This window comes from Mytilus californianus, unplaced genomic scaffold (assembly GCF_021869535.1).
Source record: "Mytilus californianus isolate M0D057914Y unplaced genomic scaffold, xbMytCali1.0.p SCAF_1, whole genome shotgun sequence".
Taxonomy (NCBI): domain Eukaryota; kingdom Metazoa; phylum Mollusca; class Bivalvia; order Mytilida; family Mytilidae; genus Mytilus; species Mytilus californianus.
Window position 1 is genome coordinate 24,953,825 of NW_026262581.1, and position 16,350 is coordinate 24,970,174.

General features: G+C 31.3%; 3 protein-coding genes across 10 annotated transcripts in view; 1 reads left to right on the top strand and 2 right to left on the bottom strand.

Moving 5' to 3' along the window:
- Positions 1-16,350, top strand: part of LOC127717769 (uncharacterized) — a 222,782-nt gene that overhangs the window by 127,678 nt on the left and 78,754 nt on the right. The gene's annotated exons all lie outside the window — the stretch shown is intronic.
- The window catches only part of LOC127717738 (uncharacterized), a 383,100-nt gene that overhangs the window by 117,365 nt on the left and 249,385 nt on the right, over positions 1-16,350 (bottom strand). The window lies entirely within an intron of this gene.
- Positions 1-16,350, bottom strand: part of LOC127717695 (tripartite motif-containing protein 2-like) — a 169,230-nt gene that overhangs the window by 69,426 nt on the left and 83,454 nt on the right. The window lies entirely within an intron of this gene.

The window sequence follows — 16,350 nt, forward strand, 5'->3', positions numbered from 1 at the left end:
TGTATTAATGACCAGCTCTCAAATACATGGAATCGTATTAAATGGACAATTCATAATGTATTTTAAGTTTTTAAGTCATTGGTTAATAATTAATTGTGATAACTAAATATTGGAAAAACTCCCCTGTATTAAGGTAGACGTCAATCCGTTAACAAATTAATTAACATAGAGTTGTTTAAAATCTGTCTTCGGTCAGTTTTACCTCATCACTAGTCTTGACAAACTTATTGTCGTACTTTACCAGAGTACCACGACAGTTGTCACCTGCTGACTCTTTTGATGCACCCGACTTTATTCCCGTTTTTGGTAGGGTTCGTGTTGCTCAGATACTAGTTTTCTGTGAAATGCATTGATATAGTGTTTTGTCTTTTCGTCGTTTTTATTTTCGGTATGTTTGTGTTTCTTTTGTTTTTGTTTTTTATTTTTGTTTTATGTTCTCTTTTTAAAGATTTACAGTTAATTTTACAAGCTATAAAATACAAAGTTTACTGTTTATTTTTTCAGGTAACTGCCTGGATATTAGTTATTTTCATATTAACGTTTGTCAAAGTCTCCATAGCTGGAGTCTTCAGAGCAGATGGGAAACGGGCTCTCTTGTGGTTCGGAGGCGTTTCACAAATTGGATCAGCCACAGGTGCAGTGATAACATTTGTATTAATCAATGTTTATGACTTTTTTGTAAGCGCTTCTCCCTGCCATTGATAGATTTTAAATAATTTAGAAAGTTTATGCCAATAACCGAACCTAAATCGAAATCTATGGGCGCCTTCTGATGACATGTTAATGTTAGCTGAAGGTCTCATCTTCCCTGATCAAAATAGAATGAATGCTGACTGCTTAACTTTTCAATCATTAATATAATAAATAGAGAATGTGTCCAGGGGACACAGATGACACCCACGCTTGTATATAACGTTATAAAGATACATAACTAGAGAGCTGTAAAAGTGTTGCTTTCCAAAATCGAACTTGATCTGTGTTTTGTGGTAATAAGCAGTGTTTATAAGTTTCATAACATTTGGGTGAGAAAAAATTAAGGTTAGAGAACAGAAACGAAAAATTCAGCATTTTTTTTATTTATGAAAGGACATAACTCCAGAACAGTAAAAGTCACGCCACCCAAATTCGTACTTGATCTGAGTTTTGTGGTAATAAGTATTGCGTACAAGTTTCATAACATTTGGTTGAGGCAGACTAAAGTTAGAGAACGGAAACCAATTTCTAGGATGTACGGACAACGACGTACATGTATACGGAGAAGGGTAAACCTCAACTCTCCTCAACTATAGGGTCGACGGGGGCATCCAAATATTGAGATGGAGTATCCAGTAATACGATATCATATCTTTACATCTTAAGAAAAACAAAACTGAAGATATCAAGTTCACTAATAAAACCATAAGCCATAGAAAGACGGGCAAAACCAAAAGAAAAAGAAAATAAAAAAGGCGCATATTTCAAAACACTGCACAGAAAACTGAAGATTGAGCCAACATATGCACCAGAAGGATCATAGATAGTTCCTGCCCCACTAGTTTTTCAAATAGTTAATTATTTCTATTGTGTTGTTACACCACTGTGCCAGTTTGAAAAGATATTGCGTTCGATCTTTATGTGCCTGTCCCACAGTCATTATTCTGTAATTCAGATGTTGTTCTTGATCTGTCATATTTCAATTTCTTTGGATTGTTTAACATTTTTTCATGTCAGGGTCTTTCAAATTGAGAATACGGTATGGTTTTCTCATTGTTGAAGATCATAGGGAGACCTAGAGTTGCTAGCTTTCACGTCATTTGGACTCTTACGGATAGTTGTCTCGATGGCAATCATACCACATCTCCGTATTTTTGTAATGTCCCTATTGGGTAGAAATTCTTACATCAGTGGATCTAATCGCCACGGTGGTCTTGTTGCATAGCGTGCTCGCATCGAGGGCGGGGGTAGCGAAGTCGATACCGGTCTGTCAAACTTGGTACTTGCTGCGTTTCCGCTCAGCACGCGGAATTTGAGAGACAGAGCAAAAACTGATTGGCTCGGTGTCCGAATAATGTGTCTCAGAAGGAGGCAACTATCATTCCTAATGACTGTTAATATAACGTCTTCACACTAAATCCATTGGATGTTGAATGTGTTTTGATTTAGTCCTATAGATACATGGTGTTTTATTATTTATTATTAGCTTGATCTAGTTGTCAGTAACTGTGAGTACTCTCAGATGATCTGTACTTTGTGTCTTTTTTGTTGTGAGGAATGTATAAATACCAAATCACATCCGATATGTATCGATCTGATAAGTTAAGCCCTTTTTAACAAATTTTTATAATTCGATCTTATGTTTTACTGTTACACCACTGTCCAAGGTTAGGGGAGGGTTGACGCCTTCAAATATGTTTAACCCCACCACGGTCTGTATGTGTTTGTCCCAAGTAAATAGCCTGTAGTTCAGTGGTTGTCGTTTGTTCATGTCTGTCATATTGGTTTCCGTAAAAAAAATTTTTCATAAATTAGGCCGTTAGTTTTCTCAATTGAATTGTTCCATTTTTTTCAATGAATCAGCATTCTAAAAACCACGAATAAAAACACCAAAACATCAAAATAGATATAGAAATAAGATAAACTGCGTCTCTATTTTTCATGACAAGACTTCAACAAATAAATAACTAGAAGTTACATCGAAAGCTAACATCACATGACATGTATTTTATAGCAGAGGAAATATTTACATTCTTCGTCCATACACCATACGCAGACATAACTGAACTAAACAGGTCGGGAACTCTAGATTTCCTGACGTCAGAATATATTTGCATAGTAATTTCCCAAATAGAAGGTTAACATGGCCTTGAAAAACTGACCAATCGACTCAATGAACTACAATGCATTTTAGGCTACTACGAGTTTACTACCACTTAAAAACACGTGGAATTAGTGGGAAAACTGTCAACTAATATAGTATCTGGGACTCTCATAATAAATGTTTTTGTTCAGCAAATGTGTTAAATGTAAAATATATAACAATCTTCCATTTTCATGCTCAGATTTAAAAAAAATATTATTTACTGTCTTCAAGATTTGACTTTCTTTTTTCGCTTTGTAAAAGTAGTTAAATAGGTTTTGTCCATTGTTATGCACTACCTGTGCGTTACTTTCACGTGAAACAGTGAAATTTCCAATGAAGTGACCACTGTCCAGTATAAAGATCATTTAAGCTCTTTTAAACCAGTCAAAACAGTTTGAAGGAACGGGTTTCACGTCTATCTATATATATATATATATATATGTTATTTAAATTTTCGTATCCTGTATAATGCCATTCCAAAAACATTGCTGCATCGAAAAGCACAAAGAACATGACACTGAAACACTACATAATTTCAAGCATGTTCCCGTTGTGGCGGTTACAGGCTGCCCGGGAATATGGATGTTACGACAGACGCAGACTTTAGCCAATGTAGAAAAACAAACGCACAACAGTACGCACAACAGGACGCACAGTAAAACTCAGTTTAAGAGAAGTCCGAGTCCGATGTAAGAATAGGAAACAAAAGAAAATAAACAAAATGACAATAATACATAAATAACAACAGACTACTAGCAGTTACTGACATGCCAGCTCCAGACCTCAATTAAACTGATTGAAAGATTATGTCTTCATCATATGAATATCAGGCACAATCCCTCCTGTTAGGGGTTTAGTATTATACCGTCATAAAATATATGAGAAGAACATAACCCGTGTCATGCCAACAACTGGTTTTAAAACACATGTAACTGACTCTATTTTAAAAGAGTAAAATCCATTTTATTCCTTTTTATAATCTTTTTCAATGTTTACTATAAATGAATGCAGATTTCATAAAGAAACACACAATTTTTACAATATTCCATGTTTTTATTCTTAAAATTGATAAAACTTAAATTTAATGTTCGGGAAATTTCCCAAAATATATGAAAGTTTTAAAATATTAGTGGTAAATATGTATGTGACACTTGTTGTTATTCGGGAAATGTCCCGAAATCATTTTCAACATTATTATTTATAACATATTAAAAATTGTTGGAAAAGCGTTTTGACAAACAGATCTGAAAAACATTTCGGGAAAAATCCCGACAAAAATAAACTAAGTACAAAATGTATAACACAGATGTCTTCAAATATTTGGGGATTTATCCCGAAAATCTATGTATATGCTAGAACTCATGACTAATAATTTCTTTCACATTTCGGGAAAAATCCCGAAAATATAAATCTATTATCAGGCACACACTTGGTGCATAGTTTTTTTTTTACCCATTTCGGGAAAAATCCCGAAATAAAATCTACAAGCAAAAATTATGCTACAGATTTCTTAAACATATTGGGAAAAATCCTGAAAAACAAAATCTTTCAGATTTTACAACACAGAATTTTGATACATTTAGAAGGTTTTTATGTAAACATGAAATATAATGTTTGCTCTCTATTGCATCTCTTTTGCAACATGCTATATTTGACTAAGTGCATATTACAGGTTAAACATAGAAAATAAAATTCCATTAAAAAAACTTGTTTTAAAAATTATTTCTTAATTAAAAAGACTAAGATTGATGATAGGTATGGTATTTAATAATGCATATATATGCAATTACTACGCGGCAAGCGCTAGTTAACTAATAAACTCACATATAGAAATACAATCAGGACAATGTTTTATAAATAGTGGTTGCATTAAAAGGAGCTAAAAGGTACCAACAAGATTTGCAGGATGTATACATGCCTATACAAATAAGATGATATTGCATTATTACATTTATACCAAAAAGACATAATAATTTGAAAGATATCAGAAAGTATGCAGTCCTTTAAACTATGTTTGGCATTTTTTTCCTCTTGTTTATCTTCATATCTGTGTCTTTTAAGACTCAAGTCAATTTGTCCTCCAAGATTTCTATGTATCCTACAAAGAAAAGTCAATTCAAGTTCAATATTTTAAATTAAGTCCTTCAGGCATATTATTCATGATTTTTTTTTTCCGGCATATTTTGTTCTTTCTTATAATCATGATAATAGATGAATTTGTTATCACAGGTCCTTTCATAGCTTACTCATGTTACTGTATGTCATTTGTTTTGTTCAATAATTGAAGCCTTACCACACTGATGATATTTAAATTTTGTTCAGATTAGGGCAGTTGTCTCCTTAGCTATCATACTGCATCATTTTTTCTAATCTGGTGTTTTCATTTTTTGATATATATATATATATATGTGATACTTTACCGATTATTACCTACAAACAAATGGGGCAAACTGGAAAAGTTTTAAAAAATAAAACATTTTTTTTTTAACTTTTAGAGTTAATTATCATTAGGATTAGCAATCATACTATAGATATCTTCTTCTTTTAAAGGGGGGCAAAGTTCTAATCCTATTAATTTAATTATGTTACTTTACCAATAATTGTCTGAAAACAAACAAGGCAAATTTAAATGGTTTTAAGAAAAATTTGTAAGGGTTCCAAAGAACACAGTGTAACGCCTGTGATTGCTGCTGTCACTGTAAAATTGACTTTCAAAGTGAGCACAATTTTACTTGAAAAGACTCAACATAATCTAGACTGTACTTAACTGTACTTGACTTTGGTCTACAATTTAACCTAAAGAGTCTAAGAGTACTTGATAATCTTGGTAAAGTCAGAATATGGTCTTGTCAAATGCTCAACCAGTCCCGACCAGTCTCTACTTAGTCTTGACCCAGTCTCCACCTGTCTTGACCTTTAAATTTAGTCTTGACTGGTCTTAAATCAGTCCAACTATATCAATTATGTATTGAACAGGTTATTTTATAATATATGGTTTATTGCTTTCAAACTTAAGGATTTAATTTTAATAGGTATAAAAGCTACAATTTTTAGTTTGAACTAAATTTCAGGCAGTCAACTTTAAAAATTTCTATAACTATTTCAAATCAACTTGGATTTAAAAAAAATATCTAATTTAAAAGCTCACAATCATCATTTTTGCTTTTTAAAGTTTCTATTTTCCATAAAAAAAACCAAACAAACCCATCACTGACAGGCAATAACTCAACTGATGATTTTGGCCATGTGACTTATATGTAGGTCTTATGGTGTTAATCATTTTTACTATTCAAAGTTTCCATCTCTTTACTATAGTTTTCAATAGGGCTAACATATCATATAAAGTTATAAAGGGACATAACTGAAGAACAGTAAAAGTGACTTTATCAAAAACACTTGATCTCAGTTTAGTGGTAACAGGTATTGCGTATAAGTTCCATAAAATTTGGTTGATGCAAACTTAATTTAGAGAACGGAAACAAAAAAATCAGCAATTTTTCCATTTTCAAAGGGGCATAACTCTAGAAAATTAAGTGACAACTCCAAAATTCAAACTTGATCTGTATTTTGTGGTAATAAGTATTGTGTACAAGTTTCATAGCATTTGGTTGAGGCAAACTAAAGTTAGTGAATGGAAATGAAAAATTCAGCACTGTTTCAATTTGTGAAGGGGCATAATTCTAGAACAGTTAAAGTGACCCCCTAAAATTCAAACTTGATCTATACTTTGTGATTTATAAAAAGCATTGTGTATAAGTGTCATTGCATTTTGTTGAGGCAAACTAAAGTTAAAGAACGGAAACTATAAATATAAGCATCTTTTTCAATTGTAAAGGGGCATACCTGCAGAACAATTAAAGTGATGCCCCCTTAATTCATACTTGATCTGTATTTTGTGGTAATACGCGTTGTGTATAAGTTTCATAGCATTTGGTTGAGGCAAACTAAAGTTAAAGAACGGAAACTAAAAATTCAGCAATTTTTTTGTTTGTAAAGGGGCATAACTCTAGAACGGTTAAACTAAATGACGCCACCAAAATTCAAACTTGATCTGTGTTTTGTGGTAATAATTAAGCATTGTGTATCAGTTTCATAACATTTGGGTGAGGCAAACTGAAGTTAGAGAAAGGAAACCAACTTTGGGAAGTATGGAAAGACTTAGTACAGACAGACAAGGGTAAAACTACTGCGGGGGCATAACAAAGGTCTTCCTTATCATGTCCCTAATTTACACTATTTGTGAACATGAATGCTAATAAACAACTGGCCAGCTAATGTGTGCTGGCAGTACGCTTGATTATACAAATGCAACATTCAAAAAAGAAGATGTGGTATAATTGCCAATGTGACAACTCTCCACAAGAGCCCAAATGACACAGAAATTAACAACTATGCCTGCTTTACTTATGATTGAAAATATGACGCTTTTACTACAATTATCACTTAAACTAGCTTGATCCATAAATGATCCATGAAAATAAAGGCATGGTCAGTTTAACCCGTCAGGCAAAAACAGCTTATAATCATTTCATACACAAATATAGTGGCCTTATTGCTACATAAGTGTCTGAGAGACAGAGTATTTTATTTGTGAAACAGCACATTTTGTTAGACATAACATATTTTTGTACACTTACAAATTTTCAAACTTACCTTTCAAATCTTCCCATATTTAGACTAAGAAAGACCTTGAACTTCACAGAGAATTAAATCAGAGATCTTTCTCTTCCTATTTGTCTAGGCTAACTGCATGTCCTATGGATATGTCAATCTGAAATAAGAACAGAATGACATAAGACTTCATGCTGAAAATGTTTATCATCCTTAGCTTTTTTTTTACACATGAACTGCTTGAAGGCACATTAATTAAAAATGGTGATTTGCACTAATGCAGGTGGATATTAGATTACTTTCTATGAAATTTTGTCTATGAAATCAGACCAGAGATATGATTTTCACCTAAATAGGTGGATATTGGATCAATTTCTATGAAATTATGTCTTTACTAAGAAAAAGAACAAAGTTGAAAATAGATATATATAATATACCATTCATTACAAATTATCATTCGAATTCTTAACATGCTTAAGCAGAAAACTTCAAAAGTATTCAGGAAATACTGGCATCTTATTAAAACAGATTCTACAATAGGTGACAAATTCCATAAAAACCTATTAGTGAAACAGCTATAAAATAATTTATATGAACCTAATAGTTCCTTCTAATGTTTAACTGTGCAGAACTAATTAATGACATTAATGTAAACAACACATGTAAACTGGTATTCTTATGAATACACTTCCTTACTATGAAAAACTTAATTCAACCGGTTTATACATCTATGATTCAACCATGGAAGTAAATGAAATATAATACTTCCATGATTCAAACAATTTAAAAACCAAAAAACCCAAAAAAAAATTTGGTAAAATATTCTTTCAAGGGCAATAACTGCTTTAAAGGATCAATTGTCAATTAAAATAAGGAAATAATGCAAGTCCTATTCCCAGATTGTGCTGAGGTTCTAAGTTTTGTATTTTATGTATGAATTCTGTCTTTCTCTGTTTTTCTCTTGATTATCCAAGTTTTTAATTTTGTACATTATTTGGCCTTTTAAACTTTTGTTATTCGGAAGTCACTTATGAGTCTTTTGCAGACGAACTCTTGTCTGACCTAAAAACAATTATTAGGGTATTTGTCATTTATGTGTTTATGGCTTGATTTATTAAGGTCCAGATAGGGGTTCTGTATATCTTTATCCTTTTATACATGTATATTGGGTTGTTTTTCTTTAATCTTTTGTTAATTTTTTTTTAATCTCTATTCTTTATATTTCAGCACACTATTATTCTCTAATATTTATTTTGGTTTCCTACTTTTCCCTGTTTATTATTTTTTTTTACCTTTATTCTGCACATTTTGCCCGTTATTCTCTATTTTGTAAACCCCATCTAAAATCTCATCCACGTCAATTTTTTTTTTCAAGTGGCATACTCATTATACTTGTATGCAAAATTCTTGAATTTTAAATTGTAGGCAATTATCAACTCGTGAAATTCAGAAACTAATTCTTAATACTTTTTTTTGCATTTAAATCAACAACAATAATGTGTCCATAGCACAAAGATGACCCACTGGTACTATCATTTTTATATGTTCAGTGAACCATGAAATTGGGGTCAAAACTCTAATTTGGCATTAAAATAAGAAAGATCATATCATAGGGAACATGTACTAAGTTTCAAGTTGATTGGACTTCAACTTCATCAAAAACTTAAACTTGAAGCCGGAAAGACGGATGGAGGAACAGACGCATACTCATGACTCATCAGAAAGCATAATGCCCAAAGGTGGGACATAAAACATCTATAGGCAAATATCCTTAGGTAACAGATTATTAAATTTATCACTAATGCATATATCAATATAAAAAGTTTTAATTGATATATTAGAATTTTTTTAGATTATAAAACATCCTTAGTTTCTGTATGTCTGTGGTATGCAGTGGCAGTACCAGAATTTTCAAAAGGGGCCCGCTCAAACTTGCTTCAGTGTTTCGATCCCTCAAAAAATTAATCAACCAAATTTTTTTCAAAAAGGGGTGCCCGGGCAGGGTACTGCTATTTTGTATGTTGCGTGTTGCATGTAGATAAAGTTAATTTTTTTGTACATTAGGGAAGTCTTTTCTTTCTTTTTTGTTTTTTGATTGCTATTTCTATGACGTCATTCACAATTATATAACAATACCTTCATTACATGATAGATGAATGGTGGTTTGATTTTTTTTCTGTCATGAGAACAAATTTATGTATTTTATATATGTTTTTACCAGTGTCTGTAAATTTAACTTTTTTTTATGTTAAAGTAACAGAATCTGAAAAATGAAGGCTAAAAATTTTTAATATTCATTTGTTAAATTTACATGAGGTTTAATGTTATAACTGAATGTACATGAGTCATATTTATTCTGTACTATATTATGCTTGGTAATAAATGGACCAAACATGAAACTATATGATGACATACATATGTATATATATATATATAGTGTATCCTTCAATTCATTTGAAATTTCTAATTAACCTATCAACAAAAGTCATCAAAACTTGGATTCTAGAGACTGATCTATAGTAGTATTAATTAGATGATATGGGATAATTTGATAGAATTTTATGACCTGTTAACATGGTTAATTATTTTCAAGATTTTCTCTCAACATAGAGATTTTTATATTTGGCTAAAATAAATAAAAAATTTATCAAGCTAAAGGTGAAATGATCTCTTATAATTGAGTTGATTCAAATTTCATATATACATATTTGTTATCTACAAATTCCATCATATATATACAAATACATATAGTTAAAGAGAGACACATTCATTAGCATAGGCGTATCGAATGGAAGTAGCTAATCAGAGGCGGATCCATTTTTTCCGAAAGGAGGACAGGCCTGCTTCATTTTTCTAATCTGTAAGTGTGGGGGTCTTTATCTTGGAAATCTGTATGAAATCAGGATTTTGGGGTCAAATTTGGTTCTGCCCTCTCCAACTTACAGTTAAAAAATGTAGCGGGCATGTCCCAGTCCCCCTCCCTTTTCGGAAAGTCATCACTATACATACTCACCTTTTTTACATTTTAACATTTAAAACAATATTGTTAATATTGACCAGGGCTTGGATACTTTCTAATATGAATCAATTTAAAAGTAGAATGTAGTTCCAGATCACACAACTTGAGGAACAGGATATAAAAACAACGAAATCATATAATATAGGGCTAGTAATGAGAGATGATTAGAGTTGATTCACAACCATGACAGCTGCACAATACATTAAATTTAACAGTCAATGGGTCAGTCTGTTAAAGTACATAAAAACAATTAATTAGTAATATCAACACTCCTGAAAATAGCAAATTATTGTCAACAATTAAAAACTGATAAGAGATCAAATATAGTTTACAAACTTAAGCTCAATGACAATATTTTAAACTTTAATTAAAGAACCTTAGTGAGCGACCTCACATACCCCACGTCCCCACATTGTCACTGGAAAAATAAAATAACTGTAAGAAAAAAAAATTGTATAAAAAAAAAAAATTGAATCCTAATTTCCTGTCGGTATGCACATCTACCTAGTATGTCCTTATTATCTGAAAAGGTTTCATGAAATTCTGTTGTGTGGTTTGAGAGGAGTTGCCATGACAAAAGGTTGCAGTAGTATATTGGGCAAATAAGTTCAAAGGGGCGTAACTCCTGGAAAAAAAATTGAATCGTAATTTCCTGTCGATATGCACATCTACATAGTATGTCCTTATTATCTGAAAAGGTTTCATGAAATTCTGTTGTGTGGTTTGAGAGGAGTTGCGATGACAAAAGGTTGCAGTAGTATATTGGGCAAATAAGTTCAAAGGGGCGTAACTCCTGGAAAAAAATTGAATCGTAATTTCCTGTCGATATGCACATCTACGTAGTATGTCCTTTTTATCTGGAAAGGTTTCATGAAATTCTGTTGTGTGGTTTCAGAGGAGTTGCCATGACAAACTGTTGCAGTAGTACATTAAAGTCAATAAGTTCAAAGGGGTGTAACTCCTAGAAAAAAAAATTGAATCGTAATTTCCTGTCGATATGCACAACTACATAGTATGTCCTTATTATCTAAAAAGGTTTCGTGAAATTCTGTTGTATGGTTTGAGAGGAGTTGCAATGACAAGAAATAGGACTGACGGACTGACGGACGGACAGACGGACGGACGGACAGATGGACAGACGGACAGACAGACGGGTCAAAAACATTATACCCTCCGCAACTCATTGCGTGGGGTATAATAATATGAAAGACAGATATTGATAGAAGGCAGCAGACTCCATGATGTAAGTCAAAGACATTTTAAAGGGTGAATTTAAACGATGACTGATGAGAAATTTTACAAACAGTTTTTGTATATCCAAATTAAAATTTTTCCAATTTTACAAACAGTTTTTGTATATCCTAATTAAAAATTCTTCCAATTTTACAAAAATTGTAAAAGAAATAATCGAAGATCAATGTAACACGCAACATGCAACATGCAACACACAACATGCATACTAGTCAATTTCGCCCGGGCCCACTAGCCCCATCCCCTTAATCCTCCTCAAAATAAAACTTTAAGCAGACCATACACAAAACAGAAAATATAAACCAATTATTGCCATTAAGTATGAAATTATTACTTACAATATTTTTTTTCAAAATTCTCTCCCTGTAAGGCTGTATGTCATTATGAACATATAATACTGTGTATTCTAATCCTTCTTATGATTTCACTTTTATTTACACTAATAGACCTACTACCATCATACTTAATTATGTCCATTGAATCAATGTGGTGAGTATATATATATATGTATAATATTTACTTGTGTTTTTATGTTTTTTAAGCATAATACACACAACATGTACAAGTAAATGTGACCTGTTTCTATCCAAAGATCTAGGAAGACATAAAATGAATTTCTCTTTTATCTCATTGGTTACTATATGGATTCATATTGATGTCATGACCTCATTACTTGGACATCATAAAATGTGTAGAGGAATATAAAATGTTGAAATTCATCAAGAATACACTACTCTTATTACTATCTTTATTACTATTGTTTTTGTGGTGATTTTGTGAAGAACCATGCAGTGGAGGAAAACAGTTCAAAGAAGAAAATGGCAAGTTAATTCACTTTGAAGTTTAGATACAGTAATATAAATTATATAAAAAGATAATTACAATGATTCTCTATCAAATATTTCTTTAAAAGTTCAACAACAGTGTGTTTGAAATTTACACATCATTCCCTAATTAATGCATAATGACTCTATACAAATGTAATTCTGTCTTGAAATAACTGGTTCAGGATAGTTTGAAGGGAATATTTTGTCACATATATATATATATACATGTGTATACCTTCACTAGATGATTTAAATTATCTTGTGTATGTTTTTTTAATAGTTCTTTACTAAATTTTTTTTTGTATCTTATATTGCTGATCAATGAAGTCTGTTTAGTTTCTCTCTATCTTCATGATCTTATTTAGCTCTTGCTCCAAACACAAAAGAGTATTTTTTCTGATCATTTTTGCATTTTAAAGTTTCTCTCTGTCTATTATAGTTTTCAAGATAATAGGCAAAATTGAAAAAAAAAAGTGGGAAAATTTGATTCTATTTCATGTATTTGGCCCAGTAGTTTCAGATTACAAAAATTTACGAAAAATCCTTAAAATAGACTATAACTCCTTAAGGGGTCAATTGACCATTTTGGTCATCTTGACCTAATTGTAGATCTTACTTTGCTGAACCTTATTGCTGTTTATAATGTATCTCTTTCCATAATAATATTCAAGATAATAACCAAAAACTGCAAAATTTTCTTAAATTATTAATTCAGGAGCAGCAACCCAACAATTGGTTGTCTGATTTGTCTGTGAAAACTATTTTCCCCAATGATGTTTGTGGCCAAGTTTGGTTAACTTTGGCCCAGTAGTTTCAGAGGAGAAGATTTTTGTAAAAGTTAACTGACAACAACGGACGATGACGACGGACCTCAAGTGACATGAAGGGCTCAGTTGGCCCTTTGGTCCAGGTGAGCTAATAAAAAAACTAACAAAAGTTTGTAACATTAGAGTTCTCACGTCAAAATGTGCTTCAATGGTGACTTTCGATTTAATTGATTTTTACACAACTTTTGGTATGCATCCCTAAACTACAAAGTGACAAGGATGGTGAATATACAGCTTTGATTATATCCAAGGTTAGACTAACTTGGCTAGAATAGTGGCATCATTTCAGTTAGTTTACATTTTAAAGTCCAGCAGTTCTTGTTATGTTATTATCATGATTATGTACCAAATGTATTTTAACTTTGAATAAATGCCTTTTTATTTACTTGCATTTAAAGCCTGGACATATTTTTTCAGGATTTAAGAATACATTTTTTATAATGACTGTTAACATCATTTCTAGATGATAGACTTAGTCTACCTGGGCATTACCTTATTGACAAGGATTTAAGCTTAATGCCTAATTTCACTTATTGCCACTTACATATGAATAATATAAATACTTACATATATATCATAAAGGTTTCTACTTCATACTAATAATTGGCATTGGCCTTTTAAACTTTTTTTATTTCAGCACTTTTAGGCATTAACAAAAACATATTTAAAATGTTGAAAATAAAAAATGAAAATGAAAGAGGATGCTGATTTTGTATAAACTGTTGACTACATGTATAAAGCATTGTAAAGACTATAGACTTGTTTTGTTTACTAGTTAAGTATTTCAAAAGTTTGTCCTCCACTCAGTGTACCCTTGAGCCACTATACTGTGCTAAATCTCTAAAAATATCTTGTACCCAATTAACCTACTAGAATTTAATCATGTTAATAGAACCATTAGATAAAATTTCATTTTCTGAAGAGGGTGTATAGAAATACATGTATGAATACTGATAATAATATATATGATCTTAGTATTGTGCCATATTATCAAAATAGTTTCTCTATTACTTTCAATTTCCAGTAGACATGGTAGATGTCTTAATGTTACATTGTTTGTATGTTAGTGGATTTAGGGATATCAATTTTAAATAAATTAAAGGGTACAATGGACTAAGCAAGTTGATTGTTTGACCACATAAATAACAAAGGCAGAAAATAGTAGATTTAACTTTTTGACCATAGTAAATAATTGATAAAGAAATCTAAAGAATAAAAGAAAAAGAGGAATCTAAGACACTTACTCATGTTATTTTAGTAAATCAGCTGATTATGTTCTTACCAGCTGCACAAATGGTCAATCAATTAAAAGCAATAAATTTCTTCAGTTTAAGTGACCACAAATAATTGCTCCCAATCAAGCATTAAATTTCTCTGACCCTAAAATGTTGTGGAACAGTATCATTATAAATCACAGCTTTATTCTGTTAAGCTCCTGTATATTTAGCATGTCAGTTAATACATGAGATTTAATTATGCTCACTGAAATTAAAGTTATTGGAATAATCATAATGTTGGGAGAAAATATTTTAGTATATTTAGGAACTTTTCTACAAAAACCGTCACAGATACTGGACAAAAACTATAAAAAAAAATCCCTTGAAAAAACAATGAGAAAATATAATAAAAACGCGTTGAAAACAAGTGCAAAGAATGAATAAAGTAGCTTTGTTACTCTAATAATACCAGTTGTTTCCAGATTATTAGGGTTGATGATATGATGATATATTTTACTTTATTCATCTAATTGTAATTATAATAATTTGTATGTATATATTCAATAAAAATTTTGATAAATGTTTGTCTAAAATTAACCCCTATGGTACAAATACATATAGGGGCAAGTTAGTCCTAGACTGTATGAGTATACTCAAATGGTCTGACCGTACACATATGGTCCGACTGCACGAGTATATGTGTACGGTCCAAATACTCATATGGTCTGGAACATATATACAATATGAAGATTTGGATAAAGAGGTTTTATTATATTATATTCTTTGATGTATAGCCTGTACATGTAAGAATATTTAATCGCATTAACAAAATCCCTCTGCCCTGATTACATGTTTCCCCTAGGTCTGTTAACCCAGAGTTCATTCACCCACAGAGTCTGTTCGCCCTGGGTCCGTTCTCCCTAGTACTTTTATTAAAACATATTGTTTAATGGGTATTAAATTTTAATAAACTTATTCATATGGTATAAATTCTGGAAATTTATGAAAACACATGGAAATATTTAAAAGTTGTTGGCTTAAAATTTGTTTTAGAGCATTAATTGTTAAAAATGATAATTCTCACTGATTGTTGTAATGGATTTATAATAAAAACAACATTTTTTTTGATAAACTAGCTATATAGTCAGCTTGGAATGAGTAACAAAAAATGATGTACCAATTTTAAAACTTGAAAAAGATATAAATTCATATTGTTATCAAATTGACTGATTAGAATTAATAAAATTGTTAACAAATATCAATAAGATAAGTCTTGTAAGTACAATGTATTCCAGTATTCTACTATGCAAATAAAAAATAATTTATATTTGTTTGCAGCAAATACATTTTACAAATATTGGGCGAATTTTTCAATAAACTTAAACATACTCTGTTCGAACAATAAATATTAATGATTATGCAACTAGACAATAATATAAAATAATCAGGATGAAATTCGAAAAAAAAACAGGACAGGAGTTTTGAGTAATCAAAAGGTGGGATGAGACACTTTGCCGAAAAAAAGGCAGGATGACTATTTACATGTATGTAAAAAAAAGTCAGGATAAACTAATGAACTAGTACACATTATTGTTTTTGGGCTAGCTGAAGCAAGCCTCCTGGTGCGGGATTTTCTCGCTATGTTGAAGACCCATTGGTGGCCTTCTGCTGGTTTCTGCTCTTTGGTAGGGTTGCTGTCTTTTTGACACATTCTCCATTTCCATTCTCAATTTCAAAACAAAAAAGGCAGGACCGAATA